Below are 17,995 nucleotides of genomic sequence, written 5' to 3'. Positions count from 1 at the left end.
TATCCCATTAAGCACCTCAGAGCGGTGGTCTTTCCCAAGAGGCGCTCGGGGCCTGCCGCCTGCCTAACCCGCCGGACGCGGTAGCCTGGCATCGGTGAAGGCGCGCGCACACACAGAGACGCCATTTAGAGGCCTACGCCGCTTCCAGGAAAGAGAAAGAGAGAGACAGACAGAGAGAGAGAGAGAGAGAGAGAGAGAGAGAGAGAGAGAGAGAGAGGGAGACCCCTGACAACCAAGTCGTGTGTGTGTGTGTGTGTGTGTGTGTGTGTGTGTGTGTGTGTGTGTGTGTGTGTGTGTGTGTGTGTGTGGAGGGTGGGCTGACAAAGTTGTCTCTTTGGCAGTCGTGCCTCCTATTGAAGCAGTAATTTATTCAAAGGAGATTTTTATCCCCGCCATGTGATTCTTATGATAATGGGGCGGTGCACGCCTCCTTTTTGGACCCTTGTCTGCGGCTCCAGGCTCGGCGCTAACACTAAAAACTGATTTGCACGCTTCCCACAAATCCCACCGCGGCCTCCCCCCTTCTATGCCAGATTCCTGGACTCCCGCATGCATCCCACGCACACACCGAGCGCCACGCACGTGCATGCCGGAGACGGGGGCTCGCGGCCCGCTTGGTGTCAAACAGGGATGAAATGCTTTACCGGTAAAGAGTGATGAAATTCCTCTGGGAAGCGTTGTCATTTTCAGCTTCTCCCCTCTCATAGCAAACAGACACTAAAGAAGAAAGTGAAAAACAGACAATGTTAGCGTGCAAATAGGGTAAATATGGGATCACAGAGCAGACAGCCAAACAAGAACACTGAAGCCAGACTTTTTTCAATGAAGGGAGCATAAAAAAAGTACAAACAGAAAACAACGATGACAATCGTGTCGGTACAAAATATCTATTTTTGGAGCAGTATAAGAATCCCCTCGGTATAAGCTAAAGTAGGTGAACGGAGTCAAAAGGGAAGCTAGATGCTAAGGACAAAATAAAACCTGACCGCTTGCAAAACGAGTAAAGACCGAACTATCACAAGCACAACGATATAAACAACGCAGAGTACTATCTTGTGAATTGTGCCAGGTACGTTCTTTCTAAGAACGTCGACGGGAGTCTCTTTGTAAATTGGACGGCTGTGTAATTGCTCATTTCCCCCCTCGACTGTGATGTGTTTCTGTGATAGCGGCACCCAATGTATCTTGAGATATTTTCCTCGCCAAACCTTCGCAAGCAACCAACCGCTACATCTTTAGTTTAAGCTAGCTGACAAGAACAAGATACGGGTAGTCTCTGAGTTCTTGGTTTTGTCGTATTTTTCGACTGGAACAGTACTTGGGCGGCGACGGATGACGTTTCGCAAGACCATAACAACGTACCAATGGACAAAAATACAAACTAAGAAATGGCTAGACCACGGGTACCCAAGTCTGGTCCTCGGGCGCCCCTATTCAGTCTTTTTAAAATATTTCCCTCCTCCATCTCACCTGATTTAAACGATGGGGATTGTTGGCAGGCTTCTGCAAAGCTTGCTGATGAGCTGCTCATTTAAAGACAAGAAGACGACAAAGAAGATGGCAGACGCGAATGGTACGGTGCTACAAAATGGACGCAAGCGATACGGTAACGGTAGACACAGTTGGGCTTGACTCCATTTCAAATGTCATAATCCAGCATTACTGTATGACTGGGGAGGCCAGCACGGTGAAATAGTGATGAGCACATTTGCCTCAACAGCCAAGAGGTTCCCGGTTCAAATCTCTGGACCGCGGTTGGAATTTGCATGTCCGTTCAGTGCTTGCGTTCCAAAAACATGCATGTTAGCCTCATTCACGAACCTAAACTGCACACGGTTTGGAATGTATTATGTGAATGTAAGTGTGATTGTTTGTCTATATTTGTCCCATGGCTGACTGGGGACGAGTTCAGGGTGTCCTCAGTTTCTCTCGCCTGCATCTGTAATGAAGAGTAACACTCTTGAAAATGGAATGATGGAGATTTTAGTCATCTTCCAATTCCGCTGAGCTAGGGCATCCATCAGCTGCGTCACGGTGTGGGGGGTGGAGGGAGCTACCCGGAAGTGACCTGCGTGACGTCAGGGAGGGGCGTGTCCTTGTCTGACTAATATATATATCTATATATATATATAGATATATATATCTCTATATATCTATATATACGTGTCTGTGTGTGTGTGTGTGTGTGTGAGTGTGTGTGTGTGTGTGCGCGCGTGTGTGTCTGTTCTTGGAACAGCCATGTCCAAGTTCTCAGTACGTGTGACGCAATAATGGAGAGCGCGAGAGAGCCGCCAGGGGGAGTCGGGGGGAGGGGGGGAATGATGATAAGGCGATGGAAGAGGGAGGGTCATTTTTTTGGCGAGGGGGGGAAGAGCCAGTTTGGCGGGAAATAACGGTTCTGCCGCTGCCATTGGAGGACGAGGCAGCGGCAGGCGTCTGAGTGGATGGACGCCACACGCACGCACACGCACGCACGAACGTCACGGCTTGGCGCGGCCGTCAAGAGCGCGCGCGTCAGCCTCCGCCGGCTCAGTCGCCGCTCACTCGCCATCAGTACGCACGTACAGCCGGGAGCCTCATCACACGCTCGGATGGTTCCGGTTCCGGTCCCAGATACGGCGTGAGTATCAAACATCACTGCTGATATTCGTACAATTTGTATGACTCATAATCATATTTTTGTTCTTTAATTGAGGGGAAATGCACTCGCTTGCATGCCATCTTGATTGTGCGCCATCCCCATCCGCTGAAGAAGGCAAATAGAAATAAACAACGTGAATTCTGATTTTCAACAATATTATGTGCGCTTAGGAGCCAGTGCTCGATCACGTGTTGGTTCCGCCGCTGCTGCTGCTGCTGCTGCTGCTGCTGCTGTTACGTGCACGCGTGGCGGTAAACAACGTGCATGTGCGCGTGATTTGACGTGATTTCTAGCATCTTCATTATCATTATTTCTCGTCGTGCATGCGCACGCAAGCAGCAGGCCCCAATTAACACGAACAAACACGAAGACACACTTTATTTTTTATTTTATTTTTTTTTAGTCCTGCACGTTGACGCCGTGCGCGGCCACGTGAGTCACATCGAGATGATGAGGAGGATTATGCGAGCAAAAGCCGCAGTGCACGCGCATTAATAACGAGACAAAAAAAGTGCAGGCGGAGGCTTCACATGGAAGGGAAAAATGGCGTGTTTTTTGCCTGTATACGTATATATGTATACACACACACACACACACACACACACACACACACACACACACACACACACACACACACACACACGTACACACAACAGCGCGCACGCGTTCGGATCAGAACATTTAGGGAAGAAAACACGGATTATGCAAGGTTCCACATGATGGGGCTGTGAGATTTTCGCGGAGACACACACACACACACACACACACACACACACACACACACACACACACACACACACCCACACACTTGCACGCGCGCGCACACACACACGCACACACACTCACACGGCCCAATAGTTTCTAATTGAACGTATCGCAAACACAATTACATTGATTTATTGTGTTACATTTTGTGATGGTTCGTATTAAAATTTCAAAGCAGAAACACGTGGCACGCGTTGAGTGAGCGCTGGCGTTTATAAACGTGTGCAAAAATTGTGCGTGCACCTCTGTGGAAATTGTGCTCCATTTCACTTTGTATTCCACGGAGTGTGCTCTACAAGAACTAATTGAGCACCTGCATTTTGAACATTTTCAAAAGCAAAACGTGAGCATGCGTGTTCGTTCCATTTGCGGAATAAAAATTTTGTATCTCCTTTTTCTTTGCAGACGTGCACCCACGCGCGCACACTCAAAGGCCTGACGATACGCGCACGCGCCGTGTAGGTAATTGACCACACACACGCACACACACGCGCGCATTCACCATATCATTTTGTATTTTTAAAATATGTATTTTAATTTTTTATATATTTTTAGACATTGGTAATAATAATTGACGACTTCAAAATAATTCCGTTCAAACACGTGAGCAGGGTTCAATCGTGCGTTAAACACAGTATGTAAATGACAATGATACGATAATCTAATCTAAATTTATAAAGGCAGGCCATTTAAAATAAAAGTGTACTTCATGTTTTAAAAGCGGGAAAAAAAACATCCCAGCGACCAGTAAATATAAAAGTGCATGTTGAATATTGGAGCATATTAAAGACTTTAATATGCTACAAAGGCGAAGAGGAGCATATTGACAAAAGTGAATGATTACAAATCGTGAATACTGTCAATAACTCGGTGTATTATTATGATTTTTATTATTAGGTTTATTATCATCACCTCCTTTGCAAACCAAAAAATGTAATCTGAGTGTGAGGGGGACAAAAACGTAAAAATGATGCAATATAAAGTGTCAATATGACATTTTTACATGCTGTTAATAATTAAATACATACGTACTGTATTTGATACGTGTGTGTGTGTGTGTGTGTGTGTGTGTGTGTGTGTGTGTGTGTGTGTGTGTGTGTGTGTGTGAGAGACATTCTATATATGTGTGTTGTGTTTGCACTGTGTGTGTGTTCACATCTACAAGCGTACTTGTGCCCTCCCGTCGATTGTGTCGCACATGCCGGTTGTTTTCATCTTCCTGTGTTAGCATGTAGCACCTGCGGTAACACAAAGTAGCATCTGTGCTAACACGTAGTAGCGTCTGTGCTCAAGGCACGGCGTCCATGTTGACTGGAGAATATGCCACCGCCTGCAAATATATAGCTCCATCTCCTCCCTTTCAAAGAAGGGGAGTGACTTAAGGGGGGCGGGGGGGATTGTGGGCACACACAGCCGCTTTAATTAGACGCACCCCTGTGCCATGTACCCCACTGGGTGTGTTACATTATCGACATCTGCTTGTGTGGGTTTTTTTATTTTTGTGTGTAAAAAGGTAACACTGTATGTGTATTGGTGGATTTTCCCCTTCGTGCTCCCTCCACCTTGCCGCCCGTCCCCCTGTGGCTTTTGGCACCAACCTGAGCGTTGGCATCAGATAATGGAAATGAAGAGCGTCTTTCTTTTGTAGTCCAACAGCCAGCATCCTGGTTTCATTTAAAAAGAAATTTTGGTCCAGGCGGGGGGTGGCGTTAGAAGATGTCACCCACCCGCAGGGCTCGCCCGGTGAGTGACGTGGGCGCGCCACGGGGGAGGGCGGGCACCAGGCGGCGGGCTGGTTTGAACCGGCTATCACCCCACCCACCACTGCTTTGCTTAAAGCCTCGTTCACACAGTTTACGAAAAAAGGGTTGTGTCCAGACCATTTGTGTTTCACACTGAACACAGCAAAGTAGGAAACATTACCCAAGTAAGTTTCAGGTGTACTTTCACATACTACCTTTGATGTTGGGAAATTTGCAATTTGAATTCTGCCCTAACAAAAATAAAATTAAATAATGCCATCTTTAACGGGCAGCGTGAAAGGGGTGAATTGAGTTTGACCCCCTATTCCGCCTCTGTACTTTTCGCACAGTGACATGGGATGGTCCGAATTGTGCTCAGAGACTCCTTAAGAAATTTGGTTGGGGTCGGGAGGGGGAGGGGGTGGTGATTTCCACACGCTACTCCATGTTGTTACCTTTCAAACAGAACATGGTTGTGCCTTGAGATACGAGTGACTCGACTTGTGAGTGACTCCTTCAAGATCCAAGCCGTTTTGACTTTGAATTTGAGATACCATACAACTCAACACACCTTGTTTCGCAACAAGCAGCAGATAGGCAAGCTGTTTAACGGCCCTCGCAGTTGACGTTCACTGTCAAACTAAACATCAAACAAAAGATCATTTCACACTGTGCATTGAAAATAACTGCACAACTTTGCTCTACGCTATCCTAAGGCTACCACACAATGCAAAACGCCACAGATGAGGTCATGAGTAGCATCCATAGGTGATATGTTATCACCTTTAAGCCACAAATATTTGAACACAGAATGTGCAGTAACACACGAAGACAGACAAGAGGGTCTTATTTTTTTCTCCTCAGTGAAAAAATGACTAATATTACAGCAGCAAACGGAGTCACAGTAGTTTTGAAAGCATTCTTCGTTTGTGTCTGCTTGACTTTATTAAACTGCCCCTCAAGGACCATGTCGTGCACACCAGAAGGAGGTGCATTAGATTAATCATGACGCACAAAATATTTATTTTTTTTACATTCTCATTATAAACCACACCATTATTGAGTGAGTTTTTTCCCCTCAGTAAAAAGCATTACAAATTCTGTCAATTTTAATTTTTGTTTGTTTTTGGGCGGAGGCTGGAACAAATAAATGGCAGTTCCATTCATTTCAATGGGGAAACCTGATTTGAGTGTGGTCATGGCACAAATTCTGCTTGTATATCAAGGCACCACCATCCAAATATGAAATTACGATGGTGTGCCTTTCACGCAGAACAGATTGGCATTGTGAAGGTGCTTCAGATTGTATTTATGAATTGGTCAATTTGACATTGAACACCCCCTAAAAAGGATAACTTTTATCGGCAGTGTGAAAGGGGCTTTACGTGTGTGACGCCTAAATGCTGCGATCATGACCCCTCTAATCCATTGGTGAAAGGAGACTTTGTTTCTCTCCTCTTTCATCTATAACCGCAACAAACAAGGCGTACTTTGGAATAGTTGTTGAAATTGTATTGTTGTCAACGGTTTGTTATGTGTTCTCTCGTCTTATTTTATGTGAAATGTTCTGTAAAGCGCTTTGTTGCAGGTGCGGCTGTTGCGAAAGCGCTATATAAATGAAGATGGGGGAACTTACCACGTGAATACACTTGTCAGACCTTTGTGACTACCTCCAAGGCTACCTTTCAAACTGACCGGCAAAAAAGGGCGAATACGGCATTGATGTGTGGTCTGAAAGGGTCAAAAGAGACTTCTTTCAAACCTTGAAATGAAATTTGCCATTACATTTTGACGAGGCAGACATTGTAAAAGGTGGAAAATTTACGGCTTGAATAGGCCGCGTGAAAGGGGCTTTAAATTCTGATACCAGTCAAATCTTTTGAGCTTTCTGACTGGCCAGAGCCCCTGCTGACGTCACAAACTTGGCAGAACGGATGTTTTGGGGCTATCGAAGCATGATGGACGTTGACAATTCGAATGTTTGATTGGTCGCAGACATGTGTACTGAAGGAGCTTGTGTCTGCTCACAGGACGGCGACCGCTCGGTCCAAGCTAGTCGGCAGCGGGAGGATGGGTGGAGCCTTCGGGGTTGATTGTTATCTTTGGTTATCTAGCTGTATGAGTGATGTACATTCTTCATAAAGCTAGATAACCGAAAGTAACAAGAATCCCATTACACTCCTGGAAAGGCACCAAGACCCATGAAAGGACCTCGCTACGCAAGAACAAAAACAAAAAGAAAGTCCAAAGGACTCGGGGGGAGAGCAACGAGAGGTATAGTACCAGGTTTTTGTTTTGTCCTGCACATCGGTGGTCCACAAATGCGAAAAGCGCGCGGCATTGAACACATCAGTCAGGGGGGAAAAAAGCCTTCTAAAAAATAATTTACAAGTATATGGTTCTCTTGTATTTACTTGGCAGTACAAGACAACTCTTATCCAAGAGGCAGGGTTGTAATAGTTTTGGACTTTTCATTATAGTTAATTCAACTTTTTTTTTTTTTTTTACTTTTGTTTTTCAAATTCAGTTAATTCAAATTTGTCTTTGAACCTGTGAGTTATTTTTTTTAATCCGTTTTTTTCTTTTTTGTAAATGCTTCATTTGAGTTGATTTATTTATTTATTTATTTATTTTTTGGTTTTGCAGTCGTTTTAGGTTTTTTTGAAATTAATTAATTAATTTATTTATTTATTTTAGTTTATAGATTTATTAGGGTGGTGTATCTTTTTGGGTTGTGTTTGGAATCCCCAAAGTGGACATATTTTCACCCCAAAAATATTTTGTCTTTTGGTGCATCCGATGATGACAGACACCCAATTTCATGTCAATCAGTACGACTTCATCGGAGAGCTCATTTTTTCTAGCTTGCAGGGGATGTTGCAAAGTGAGTTTTGGGGTGCTGTGTTAAGAACCCTCAAATACGTAAATTTACACCCAACAATTGAGACTTTTTTGTGCATCCTTTTCGAGGTGTCCACCTAATTAAGTGTTGATTTTAAATTGGTATTCGGAACCTTTTCCAGGGAGTACAACTTAGTTTTGTTGTTGTTGTTGTTCGGGGGAGGCTTTTAGACCCTTAAAATACTTTTTCTTTTTTTTTTCTGGGGACCTGGAGGTTGTTTTTGTGTGTTTCCTTTCTCACAGGTGCAACTAAATGAGTTTTGGGACGTTGTGTATGCCCCTCCCCTCCAAATACTGCGACAGAAGTGTCACTTCTACGCTTCTGAGTATAGCATTGAGAAAGGGGATCACTTGTAATCTAATAAGCCGCGCCCCGTGATCCTCGTGCCCGAGGAGGCATGCTGGAGCTTAGCACACGGACAGTCACATGGGCAGCGCTAATCAAAAAAAAAAAAAAAAAAAAAAACACCCGGCACTGAGTCACCCCTGAATCCCGTTTGGATTTCGACAAGTCGCTTAACAAGTTGCTAACGGCTAATCATGTTGCTAGAAGTCATCTTACACCCTGCCGGCATCCAAGTCTCATTTTTATCAAGTTGCCCTCCTTCCTTCCCCTTTTCAACCGTTCCACTTTCTCTGCGTGAAAAAATGTTTGATTTGAGGGTTGCCGAGCTGTTGTGTCATTTGGCGTGCCGGTTAGCTCATAATAACATACGAAAAGTTGGGAAAAGTATGGCTTTGTTGGTCAGTGTGAAAGGGGCTAGCGGCCATCACTAGCTGAGGCTGACGTAAAAACCCCATTTTTTGCCGCCTATAAAGGCATTTTAAGATGTGAATGGCTTTCGCGTTCAACACAATGGGGTGAGAGAATTCAATGTCAGGTGTTAAAAATTTAACATCAAAAGTCCCTGCTTCCTGCTCTTCCCCTCTCACACTGTCACCGTCCCGCATCTAGCTCGATCTCGTTCACACAGAAAAACAACATAGGTAAAAACAGGGGCAAGTTGGCTGTCATGTTGACCTAGAAACCCCTTTCACACAGTCCGAGTTGCTTGTCTGTGTGAATGGTTTTTGCTCTCAACACGACAGGAGTGGAGAGGTGTGTCTCAGGTGTTAAACCACACACACCTGCCCTGACTTTCTGCTCTTCCCCTTTCACACAGTCAATATACGCCTCAACACAACAGGATAGGAAAAGCAAGTGTCAGGTGTTAAGATCACGCAAAAGCTGAGAAATAGTTTGGATTCCCCCATTTTCGACACGTGTTGCTGTTCTGCACGAAACGTACAGAAATGGAGTAGAACGTTTAAGTCCACCTGCACATTTCACAACAGCTGCGTGGGAGGGAATAGTGGAAAGCCAGAATGGGGGTGTGATGTTTAGCGCCCAACACACACATAAAAAAGCGATGCGCAGAATATTCTACAGAAAAGTCCCAAATTTTCACAATACTATGAAATAACATTGAAACGGTAAATGTTATGCTTTGCAAATATAAATAATAAAAGGTGAGAGTATGTAATTTTTTTTCTGTCCTGTATGAAAGGTACTGAAATGTAATGGAGTATTAAAGTCAACCCGGCACATTTTGTAGCTTCCAAGGTAGCATCAGAGGCACACCGGAGACGGAACCGCGGCTGTGTGAAAATTAATGAAGCAAGTGGGTGTGGAATTTCGCCTTTTCACTAAAACTTTCACGCAACCTCTTTTTTTGCCTCTGTAGGAATCCATAATATTTGATTAGACCCATGAAACGGCTGCCTTGCATGAAGGAAATGCCTGATGGGATCTCACTGAACGGCCAAAGGTTGGGTGGGGGTGGGGGGGTCCAACGGGGTAATCAAGCAGACAGCAGCCCTGGTGAACAAACTGAGCCTTTAGCTTCTGTGGCCGGCGGTAATTGGTCAATCAGATCGGCAAGGCGCATGCCCGCGATGGCTGATTGAAGGTGTGATTTCTTTTCTGTCCCTGAAAGATGGAGGGCGGCCCCCTGCTGGTGGCAGCAAAGGGTCCGAGACCGCTGCTCACCCCGCGATTCTGATGGCCCGTGGACACTTTTGCTGTCCCAACAAGCAGCAGCGATTCATCCCTCTGGAATCACATTTTGGGAATATGTGCAATACTAAAAAAAAAAAAAATTGAAGTGCTCCTGAGAGTCGCTTTCACACAGAGCTGCAGCAAAATTGGCACATCAAGAAGTGTAGCAGGGCAAAAGCAGCAACTGCGTGTACTTTCACACAGCCACGTTTTTTTTTTTTTACGTCAGGGCCACCACAACAGAGCGGAAGAAGCGAATGGCACACCCAGACTGGCTTTCTGCTACCCCCTTTCACACAGCTGTGGACACACCTCTGATACTACCTTAGAAGCTGGCAAATTCGCAGGTTGACTCCAGGTTTGATGGGCAGCAGAAAAAAGGCTACAGACCCAACCAGCAATTAAGTCCAGGAGATTAAGCGTCGGTATCTTTCACACAGAACAGTACGGGTCTCCAAATCCAACCTCCGAAGTCGTCACAATCATGGTCAGGGAACCGTGAAAAAGTCGGAACAGCAACCAAGCAAAAAGTGCAAAAACTTCAATAGTCTATGTCAAAGGGGTTAATTTGTTCAAAACAACAAAGCTAGTAGTGGATTGCTCCTTTCGCACTGCCTGTGTACAGCTGGCTTTTCAGACTTTTTCCGATTACGAATTTATGAAAGGGATCAAAGTGGAAGTGGGTGTTGATGTCACTGATCTGGGCCGGCATCTCTGATCGCAAAGGGAACTCTGATACTACCGTAGAAACCAGAAAATATTCTGCATCTGTACATTTATAGCAACAATGGTAAAAACGAGGGTTGGGGTGGGTGCTGGAGGTGGGTGAGCCTAGCGCTATAGTTGATCTTAGTTATATTCTGCATTTATTCTCCAAGTGTCAAGTAGAAAAACAGCCATTGTGCCCCCCCCCTCCCCACCACCACCTCTCACTTGTCCCCTTCCACATCCCCCAGCAGTAGACTTTACAGTCAATAGAGCAAGTCCACTTGTCACCCCGGGACAAAGCGGCCTTTTGCCTCCTTTTCAATCCTGCCGGGTCCGAGCAGCCAGACAGTTTTCTCAATAAGCCCCTCTGATTCATAACCCCCCCCCCCCAACTGCTGAAACACAACCCTCCTTTTCTCCTCTTCTTCAGACACCAACAGTGTTTAGAAAATGGCTTCAGTGTTGTCCAAAGGCACAGCACCCCTCCTTGTCACACGAGCTTCAATGTATGACCACTGCGCAAGACCTCGCACAAAGAGATTAGTAAAAGGTGCGCTTTCCTTAACTGCGTGGCTCCAAATATGTTAACTGTATTGGTTTTGAGCCATAGACCCCCACAGTGCGGTGGACCAATTTCTTGCCGCACAAGGCCACATGCATTGAAAGCAATTGTCGCTGTCAGACAATTATTTGATACAGTATGTCATAAAATAAAATTGTTGGGTCAGTCAAAATATGAGAAACTGTCCACTGTAGTAACCGTTGTCCCTGAAAGGGTTGAGTGAAAACAACTCCGCAAATATGGTTTGAAGCTAACACATTGCCTGCTTTGTTGTGCTGACTCACATTGTTGACATATCCATTTTCTGATCCGCTTAATCCTCACAAGGGTTGCGGGGGGTGCTGGAGCCTATCCCAGCAGTCTTTGGGCAGTAGGTGGGGGACACCCTGAACCGGTTGCCAGCCAATCACAGGGCACACAGAGACGAACAACCATCCATGCTCACACCCACAGCTAGGGACAATTTAGAGTGTTCAATCAGCCTGCCATCCATGCAGCTAGGGACAAATGTGGGAGGAAACCGGAGTATCCGGAGAAAACCCACGCAGGCCCGGGGAGAACATGCAAACTCCACACCACGGGGCCACCCATTGTTGACATAAATGTGACAAATTTTATTTTAAAGTTTCCCCAACTCAAATGAACGTTTTAGCTCCTACATTACACTTTGGCATTTTACAGTGTAAGAATTGTGTGAAAGGCAGATTTTCGTTAACATTTCTGAGAGTGCGTGAAAGGGGCTAGAATGACACTAAAAGTACGATAATATTCACTAGGACCACACAACTTAAAATTTTAGAAGGGGAAGCCAAAATTTCTAAGTGTCTAAGCATCATCTAGTTCAGATCCCGTGCATATTTACTTTATCAAGCAGTCACCAGTGGTCACATCCATGCTCAAACATGTCTGCACCCATGATTTCGTGTTCACTCATTGAGAATATAGCTTCAATTGTGCTTGGGTGAGTGAAAAATAGGATTCTACGAGGAATTTTGGATTCCTTTTGAAGAAGAAATATTTTTTCGGATAGTAGTTTTCCATGGACTGAAAGAATTAAAACTGAATTTACTGAATTCACATCCAACAGAATGTTGACGTCAACGACTCCTGTATATATCTTCCACACAGAACGATATCCCAAGAAAAAGTCAACAACATAGACGCTCTCAGTCACAACAAAACAAGCCTTGTGAAGATTTTACTGTAGAAATTCCGGCGAAAAAAAATTTGTCATTGCTGCCAACGTTCACACCTCCGGCCCGAGCGTTCACCTCTCCCTACCATTGTGATGCTCAACACTATAGAGGCATATTTGCATAAGGCACTTTTCTGCACAAGGACGACGGCAAAGCGTTTGGAAAGCGGGTTCCACTCCAGAAAAAAATGTCAAGTGCCAATTAGGAGAGGTTTGCCGCCCATTCACGGCGCAACCACTCCTCCCCCTCCCGTCCCTCCGCCTGTCGCCCACCGTGCTTTGCGCCCCAACTCTCTCACACTCCCTAGTCACCCCTTTTTTTTTTTCCTCCGTCTTGCCACCAAATCTTCCCCCGGGTGACGTGGCAAACAAAAGAGGCAGACGAGAGCGCCCCCTTGGCTCGTTAATCATGTCTCTTTGTTGCGTCCTGCCCGTGGACGTGTAACGTACGTTAGCATCGTGGCTAAAGCCTAACATTGAAAGTCGCGAGAAGCCTTATTGTGCGACATGCTAAGTTATGCTACTTTAGCAACCTTATGGAAAGCCGTTTGAGCATTTTGTGAGCCATTTTGTGAGCATGACTGTCCACCGCAATTTTGTCTGATTGTAACCAAATGAATAAAAAAATACTCATCTCATGTATTTGGTATAAATCGGAGGGTTTTTAGCCTAGTTTTAGGCTCAACAACAACAAACCAGACTGAACTGAGACAACTAGCACTTACTTGTAGAGTCAGACAAATACTATAAGGCAGATGAGTAGAAAATTAATGGGAGGTCTCTCTGAACACAAGTGCACTCAGAGTGGTATTAGTCACTACCCTATAACACCCTGAGCCATGTTAGGGTGTTATAGTGAATTTGCAAACGCACCCATAAACAACAAAAATTAGCCACATGATGGGAACTTAGCTTAGCTAACAATGCTTTTTCTTTTGTAGAAGGATCAATCACATTTATTTGATTCAGCCTAGTTGGGTCGTCTTTAGGCTAAACAGCAACAGACATCTGGTCTGAGTAGGCCTACATAGTCATTGGTGGATGCATGAATCAAATTTATTGGTTTAGCTGTTACCTTAGCTTTACGATTTAAAAACAAACAAACAAACGAACAAACCAAAAAAAAAAAAAGTCACAACAACAAACTGACATTTATTGACTCAGCCCAGTTAGCTTAGCTTTTGGCTAAAGAGCGAGATGATGCATCAAGTTAGCTTAGCTTTGAGATAACTGTGCCTACTCATTTGTGGATGCCTGAATCACATTTTCTGATTTTGCCCTTAGCTTAGCATTAGCTTCAACAATAACACACTGTACTGACTGAATGACTGACAACGTGTCTTTATTTTTAGTCACTTTTGGGACATATGAGCAAATTCGGCTAATTCCGCCATCTCCTGCAACCTCACGCCAATTCCCGCCACACTGACCTGCACTCTGCTCTTGTCTTTTCCCATCCTCTTTTTTTCCTACACTTCCATTCATTCATTCATTCATTCATCCAGTCAGTCAGTCGGCGGCGTAGCTCCCGCCCTTTCCTCTCTCCCCAGGTCTCACATGCTTGGATGTGATTTGCATACATTTGCATAATGAAAGTCATTTACATGCCGAGGGGCAGACTGTACCATGAGAACACACATGAAAAGGTGTGTGTGTGTGCGCGTGTGTGTTGATGGGAAAATGGCCTCTGATCTTTGCTTTTTCTGCGCAGGCTAATGTCGGCCAAGTTGAAAACGACAAAGAAGAAGGAGGAGGAGGAAGGATCTCCTCATCGTCCACCTCGACTCCCCTTTCCTCCTCATCCTCCTCTTCCCCTTCCTCCTGCAATCCTCCTTCACTCCATCCTGGCCATGCTGCCCCTCTTCCTCCAGCTCGCCACCATCTTGACGACCCGCCGCCAAGTGCAGGTATCAAACCCGCACCGTCCGCCATCTTTAATCACCACGTTGTTGTTGTTATTTTTAATTGCCGCGCCGACGGGTGGGTGTGGAGGTGGGCGCTGTGCCTTTTTTGTATTTTGGTCTTAAATCACGGGGTGCTTCAATGCTTGTCTCTCGCGAGGCTTTCAGCCGGCATCTGTGCGCCACCGTACCATCTTTCTTTCTTTGAGTGCCATCCAGAGGAGGTGAGGTACATGTGAGACACACACACACACGCACACGCACACTTAAATCGTCTAACCCTTTTTTTAAATTCAATCAGTTCTAAAAAAATTAAAGGAGATTGACAGTATGTTTTTTTTTAAATTGAAGATTTTTTTTCTGTCATTTTATTTATCTTTGGGGAAAAAAGGCCTGACCTGAAACCCATCAAATTGCATTTAAACAAAGAGTCGGTAACCAAGTAAAAATAATCAAATGAGAGTATGTTTAAGTGAGTGGGGGTCTCTCCCAGTCAGTCTTCCTGATCATATGCACTGTGGTGCAATCTGTGCGCCACCGTACCATCTTTCTTTCTTTGAGTGCCATCCAGAGGAGGTGAGGTACATGTGAGACACACACACACACGCACACGCACACTTAAATCGTCTAACCCTTTTTTTATGAAGATTTTTTTTCTGTCATTTTATTTATCTTTGGGGAAAAAAGGCCTGACCTGAAACCCATCAAATTGCATTTAAACAAAGAGTCGGTAACCAAGTAAAAATAATCAAATGAGAGTATGTTTAAGTGAGTGGGGGTCTCTCCCAGTCAGTCTTCCTGATCATATGCACTGTGGTGCAATCCAGCATTGCTTCCCCCGCTGTGCGTGTGCTTACTGTAATGTTTTAAACCTGCTTAAATGCCGTTTGTAGTAATTAGCGGATGTTGAAACAATGCCATTATGTCCTTGCCACACCACCGACGCCATTTTGCTACTACGCTTCCTACCATTTTGACTCAGGTGGAAATCGTTTTTGGTGGAATTTGTTTTGTCACTCCCAGTTGACATTTACTGTAAATCTGACTCAACAACAACAACAACACAGTAATAAATACTGTCTATTGAAATAAAAAAATACAATTACAAAAGTCTGCTAGCTTAATGCGAAAATCAAATGTGAAATGCAATAGCGAGGCTAATCGAAATTATCATAGATGTTATGGTACTTGTAAACCACACACGAAGTACTGCCCCTCTTCCTCCAGCTCGCCACCATCTTGACGACCCGCCGCCAAGTGCAGGTATCAAACCCGCACCGTCCGCCATCTTTAATCACCACGTTGTTGTTGTTATTTTTAATTGCCGCGCCGACGGGTGGGTGTGGAGGTGGGCGGGGTGCCTTTTTTGTATTTTGGTCTTAAATCACGGGGTGCTTCAATGCTTGTCTCTCGCGAGGCTTTCAGCCGGCATCTGTGCGCCACCGTACCATCTTTCTTTCTTTGAGTGCCATCCAGAGGAGGTGAGGTACATGTGAGACACACACACACACGCACACGCACACTTAAATCGTCTAACCCTTTTTTTAAATTCAATCAGTTCTAAAAAAATTAAAGGAGATTGACAGTATGTTTTTTTTTTTAATTGAAGATTTTTTTTTTTATTATTTTATTTATCTTTGGGGAAAAAAGGCCTGACCTAAAACCCATCAAACTGCATTTAAACAAAGAGTAGGTAACCACGTAAAAATAATCAACTGAGAGTAAGTGTAAGTGAGTGGGGGTCTCTCCCTGACAGTCTTCCTGATCATATGCACTGTGGTGCAAGTCCAGCATTGCTTCCCCCGCTGTGCGTGTGCTTACTGTAATGTTTTAAACCTGCTTAAATGCCGTTTGTAGTAATTAGCGGATGTTGAAACAATATGCCATTATGTCCTTGCCACACCACCGACGCCATTTTGCTACTACGCTTCCTACCATTTTGACTCAGGTGGAAATCGTTTTTGGTGGAATTTGTTTTGTCACTCCCAGTTGACATTTACTGTAAATCTGACTCAACAACAACAACACAGTAATAAATACGGTCTATTGAACTAAAAAAAAATTTAATGACAAAAGTCTGCTAGCTTACTGCAAAAATCTAATGTGAAATGCAATAGCGAGGCTAATAGAAATTAGCATAGATGTTATGGTACTTGTAAACCACACACGAAGTAGCAACACATGCAAACAAAACATATAATAATTCTCAGCGGCATCATTTCTCATGATCATGTGAGAGCAATGACTATTACATCTTCAAATACGTTGCACCTCTTCCAGTAGAGCTCGGTGCTGCCTGGCATGTTGTGGCACAACGTGGTACTACACCGAGGGCACACAATTCTAAAGTGAGAGTTGTGTGCTGTATCCTGTAAATCGTCTCAAAGCAGTGAGTATTTGCGAAGGTCACAAATGTTGCGTTCTCGTCAGAGTTCGTGCAACGCAGCAACAGCTTTAGTTGTAGTGTTTTTTTCTTGAACATGTTCAACATTCCCTGGCGAAAAGAAAAGTACAAACATCTCCCGAACGTTTGGCTTACATGTGTGACCTTGAACGAACCCTGAGGAACTTTAACATGAACACAACATTCGCTGCCTTCGAAAACACTCACAAATGTTCGCCGGTAAGTAGGAGAAGGGGCTTAAAAATCCATTAATTAAAAAAAAAAAAAAAAAAAAAAAAAAAACGATTGCTTAAAAATATGTAATACAGTGGGGGCTCGAACGATGTATTGCGATTAACTTAGCGGTGTGCTACCCAATGCCAGGCCAGCTTCTTTTTAACAGGTGGTATATTGAGCAGAGAGGTTGGGGGGTGGGGTGGGGTGGGATTCTCAGCCGTCGTCAATTTATTGTGTAAATTATGCAGAGCTGAAAACAAAGCATCCAGGGCAGACAGTGGAGTGGCGGCGTGGGCTAATGAGATGATGAGGAGCCTGGGAGCAGGTTGAGGGTTTTTTTTTCAGGTGGGGGCTTGGGAGGGGTTGTACGGCCAGCAGCTTGCGTCTGGATCTTTGTGTGGAACAAGGGGGTCTGGAGGATGACTGGCAAAGAAGGGGCACACACCGCCCCTCCTCACCAGACTGCAGCTGCGTTGGGAACCACTGTGGCAGGGGTCCCCCACCCCGCCCTCCCTCTTCAGCGCTGGCACGTAGGGGCCCCCCAAAAGTCTGGCTGCGGGCCTGGGGGGCCTGGGAAGCACTTGAAGTTCACGGCCAGACCTCCTATTGAGCTGACAGTCTGACTGTTTGCTCAATCGGGGCTGCTATTCAGAGCAGTGGGGGGTGGGGGGGTTCTTGGAGGTGGAGGGGGGGGTACCCATGATGAGACACGGTAACTATTCACACGGAGAGTGACGACATAAATAAGATGGGACTGAATCCAGCCTGGAAGTTTGTATTGAAACGCTAGTTTGTATTGTTAATTAGCGGCGTGCCTTCTTCTCTCACACACACACACACACACACACACACACACACACACACACACACACACACACACACACACAACATCATCATCATCATCATCATCCTCAGCTGTACC

General features: G+C 45.0%; 1 long non-coding RNA gene across 1 annotated transcript in view; it reads right to left on the bottom strand.

Moving 5' to 3' along the window:
- LOC109512270 (uncharacterized) overlaps nucleotides 1-17,995 on the bottom strand; it is a 34,956-nt gene that overhangs the window by 8,461 nt on the left and 8,500 nt on the right. The window contains exon 2 of the long non-coding RNA XR_002167489.1: nucleotides 645-717. This is a non-coding gene — a long non-coding RNA (uncharacterized LOC109512270). The remainder of the gene's footprint in view (nucleotides 1-644; nucleotides 718-17,995) is intronic.

The sequence above is a fragment of the Hippocampus comes genome, unplaced genomic scaffold, assembly GCF_001891065.2.
Source record: "Hippocampus comes isolate QL1 unplaced genomic scaffold, H_comes_QL1_v1.1 scaffold249, whole genome shotgun sequence".
In the NCBI taxonomy this organism is placed as follows: domain Eukaryota; kingdom Metazoa; phylum Chordata; class Actinopteri; order Syngnathiformes; family Syngnathidae; genus Hippocampus; species Hippocampus comes.
This window is presented reverse-complemented; position numbering and strand designations above follow the sequence as displayed.